General features: G+C 37.8%; 1 pseudogene across 1 annotated transcript; it reads left to right on the top strand.

Moving 5' to 3' along the window:
• Window positions 1-1,687: 1,687 nt before the first annotated feature.
• Window positions 1,688-3,374, top strand: LOC105533211 (annotated as a pseudogene). Its single transcript, XR_001005089.1, has 2 exons — window positions 1,688-2,556; window positions 3,251-3,374. The product of XR_001005089.1 is annotated as a nucleosome assembly protein 1-like 1 pseudogene (transcript).
• The last annotated feature ends 1,057 nt before the right edge of the window (window positions 3,375-4,431 follow it).

The following is a 4,431-nucleotide window of genomic DNA, read 5'->3' as shown; positions in this document are numbered from 1 at the left end:
GACCCTCCTCCTCAGGTTTTATTAATTTGCTAAAGTGGTTCACAGAATTCAGGGAAACATATTTACCCATTTATCGTAAAGGGTTTTATAAAGGATACAGAAGAAGAGTCAGATGGAGAGATGCCTAGGGCAAGGCATGTGGGAAGGGGTGCTCTGCTCCAGGCACCTTTATGTGGTCAGCTCTCCAGTGGCTCCCTGAACCCACTGCTCCTGGGTTTTTAATGGAGGCTTCATTACATAGGCATGATTGATGATATCACTGGCCATTGGTGATTGACTCAACCGTTAGCCCCCTCCCCTCCTGAGAGGTCAAATGGTGGAACTTAACGTTCCAACCCTCTAATTACAGGATTGGTTCCCCTGGCAAACCAACAGAGATAGGGTTTTGCCATGCTGCCCAGGCTGGTCTCAAACTCCTGAGCTCAAGCGATCCTTCAGCCCCGGCTTCCCAAAGTGCTGGGATTATAGACATGAGCCACTGTGCTCGGCCATCTTCTCCTTTTTATAACAGTCCAATTCCCTAAGATAAACCCATGATTAAGTTTCTAGTTTCAATATCTTACAACCAAATAAATGTAGTAGTTAAGAGTTCTGACTTTAATGTCAGATAGACCAGAGCTCATATACAGAGTACCCACTGAGAAGTTACTTACTTTCTTCAGCTTCCTTATATGTAAATTCACAGATTTGTAAAGAGGATTAAGTGAGATAAAATATGTAATGTGCTTAGCACAGTGCCTGGCCCAGAGTCAGTGTGCAGGAAATGTTAGAGCTCATTAATATGTATTATAATCAAATAAAATATGAGGAGACTGAAAAAGAATAAAATCACCCATAGTTCCACCACCTGAACTGATTTTGAACTATTTTCTTTTTGTCTTTTATCTGTGTGTATGAGAAAGAAATGTTATATATGATTCTGAGAGGCAGTCCTGGTAGTTAGAATGCCCTTTGTTTGCGAAGTCATCATAGGTGGTGGGGATAAAATCTGGAGGTGGAAGCTGGGGTGTGTGAGTGCAGAACTGCTCTGCATAATGAAGGGAAAAGGCAAATGAGATTCCCTAAGGGAGAAATAGTTTAATCCCTGGGTTAGATCTTTTAAGCACTCCCTAAAGACAGAGAAGGAAGCCATTAAATGTTCTGAGTCTTAGAACTACCCCTGTTAGACTAGATCACCTTTGTAATATCTTTTCTACCAGTTCCCAATTTGCTGAGAGTACTAAGTCCCTGAGAACTGAGCCTGAGACACTTGTGCCGAGAGCCCTTTATCAATCCTTCTATCTCCTTCAAGTCATTCTTTTCTGACCCATTCCTCCTAGGCAGCCATGGTGGTCTCTTCCATGTTTCCCTATCTCAGGTCAGGCTCTTTTGAAAGTGGGCGTACACATGACCATCTTAAATCACATTAGTCAGTAGTTCTGCGGATACCTTATTAGTAGGGAATCTGGATCAGGAAGATTGCTTTCCTATGGGCTTGGGTAAAAGCCACTAGAACCCAAGGAGACAATAATTGTCCAAACTGATTTACAAACAAAAGCTAATGTTACTGAGTGGTAACACAGGGAAAAAATTTATTTACTACTAACATCTAGGAGCCAATATTTTAATTTAATAATTTACTTTTCTTTATTTCTATTCACAAGTTGAATATTTTAGATTGGTTTGAAAGTTATCACTTCTCTATGCTGTTCTCTCTCAGCCTCTATTTCTATTTGATAAGCAATTTGAGATTATTAATGCAATTTATGAACCTATGGAAGAAGAATGTGAATGGAAACCAGATGAAGAAGACAAGATTTCGGAGCAGTTGAAAGAAAAGGCCAAGATTGAAGAAGAGAAGAAAGATGAAGAAAAAGAAGAGCCCATAGGAATTCCTGAATTTTGGTTAACTATTTTTAAGAATGTTGACTTGCTCAGTGATATGCTTCAGGAACATGATGAACCTATTCTGAAGCACTTGAAATATATTAAAATGAAGTTCTCGGATGCTGACCAGTCTATGAGTTTTGTCTTAGAATTTCACTTTGAACCCAGTGAATATTTTACAAATGAAGTGCCAACAAAGACATATAGGATGAGGTCAGAACCAGATGATTCTGATCCCTTTTCTTTTGATGGACCAGAAATTATGGGTTGTACAGGGTGCCAGATAGATTGGAAAAAAGGAAAGAATGTCACTTTGAGAACCATTAAGAAGAAGCAGAAACACAAGGGACGTGGGACAGTTTGTACTGTGACTAAAACAGTTTCCAATGACTCTTGCTTTAATTTTTTTGCCCCTACTGAAGTTCCTGAGAGTGGAGATCTGGATGATGATGCTGAAGCTATCCATGCTGCAGACTTCAAAATTGGTCACTTTTTACCTGAGCGCATAATCCCAAGATCAGTGTTATATTTTACTGGAGAAGTTATTGAAGATGATGATGATGATTATGATGATGAAGGCAAACAAGCAGATGAGGAAGGGGAAAAAGGAGGAGATGAGGAAAATAATCCAGACTATGAACCAAAGAAAGATCAAAACCTAGCAGAGTGCAAGCAGTAGTGAAGCAGGATGTATGTGGCCTTGAGGATAACCTGCACTGTAATAGCCTGAACACAACTCTTATTTACTTACAGGCTTACGCTTTTGTATTTTCTTGGTAGACTAGGTCATTTTTTTTAAAGGACAGGAAACTGATATTTTAAAGACCAATTTGTCCTACGTAGAATTTTAACTAGTTTTTCCGCCAGATATGTTGAATGCACAAATTCTGTCACGCATGTTCATTCATTGCTACGTAATTTGGTTCTTCTGGAGCATTTTCATGTAGCTCTTGGAGTACAACTGTGAAAATTAACAACTGCTAAAGGAAACACTTTTTTTCGCAATTTTTTCCTTAAAGAACCAAAGTATTTTTTTCAGCTGGTTGTTGAATAGGGTTAAGTCCGCTTGGATTAGTTGTGCCTTTCATTAATTTGTTACAGAAATGCAGTGACTTATATTAAGACAATTCATTGTTTAAAAATAAAATTGACAAGACAACTATATGGTTAAGAATTTCCAGTATGACCACATCCAATAACTGTATTAGATTGTTAATGGATTATTGTGTTATAGGTGACACAGTTAACTGTAAAGTAACCTGACTCAGGATAGTTACTGGTACCACAGTGAGGTGAATAAAACAGGATTTTCAGAAGTTAGCCCTAATTTAACTGTACTTTTAAATTTAACCTCCATTAACTAAGCATCTTTTCTTTGTGGTAGAGTCTACTTTCTGCTTCCCTGGAAAGGATGAATTTACATAATTTGACAGGCCTATTTTCAAGTTATTTGCTATTTGTTTGCTTGTTTTTGCTTTTGCAGCCTAAAATAAAAATTTCAAATACAATTTTGTTCTTACAAGATAATGTCTCAATTTTGTACCAATTCAGGTAGAAGCAGAGGCCTAGCTTGAATTAAGGGTTATACTCAGTTTTTACCACATTATTGAAGAAAAGGGGAAAAAAAAAGCTTTGGAAAGACATACTATACTAATAAGCAATTGTGGAAGAGGAAGAGGAAGAAGAAGAAAGAAGAAGGAGGAGGAAGAGGAGAAGGAGAAGGAGAAGGAGGAGGAAGAGGAGGAGGAGGAGGAGGGGAAGATCTTAAGTGATTTGATGCTTTTTGTAAAACAAAAATTATTCTTTGGGTTAGAGCTAGAATAAAAGGCCCCAAGCTTCTGTGGTTTATTCTAATTCTTATTGCTTAAAGCATGAGTATGTCACTTACCCATGCTTCTTTTACTATGTATTAAAATGTGTAGTACTGTTTACCTAACTACCTCATGGATGTGTTAAGGCATGTTGAGTTAAATCTCATAAAATGTTTCTCAATCTCGTTAAAAGCTCAAAATTTGGGGCCTATTTGTAATGCCAGTGTGACACTCAGCATTTTGTTCACACCACAGTTTGATAACTAAATTGGAAAACAAAGGTTAAGTACCTCTGTTCTGGACCTGGGCAGGCAACACTCTTTTAGATCTTTGTGTGGCTCCGATTTTTACAGAAGTGGATGGATGCACTATTTCACAAAGTCCAAGAATTTTTTTCAGGTGTTTTTGCTGACTGTATAGTAGTAAATACTACGGGGATAGCACTATAGTATTGTAGTCATGAGACTAAAGTGGAAATAAGACTGTTTTTGACAAAAGATGCCATTAAATTTCAGACTGTAGGGCCACATTTACAATACCTCAGGCTAATTACTGTTAAATTTGGGGTTGAACCTTTTTTTGATGACAGCGAGGGTGGACTATTGGGTTGTCATTTAGAGGAAGGTCTAGATTTCCTGCTGTTAATAAAATTACATTGAATTCATTTTTAGAGGTGATGAAAACTTCCTTTCTGAGAAGTTAGTGTTAAGGTCTTGGAATGTGAACACATTGTTTGTAGTGCTATCCATTCCTC

This window comes from Mandrillus leucophaeus, unplaced genomic scaffold, assembly GCF_000951045.1.
Source record: "Mandrillus leucophaeus isolate KB7577 unplaced genomic scaffold, Mleu.le_1.0 Scaffold123, whole genome shotgun sequence".
Lineage (NCBI taxonomy): Eukaryota > Metazoa > Chordata > Mammalia > Primates > Cercopithecidae > Mandrillus > Mandrillus leucophaeus.
Note: the sequence above shows the minus strand (reverse complement) of the source record. Positions and strands in the feature narration are given on the sequence as shown.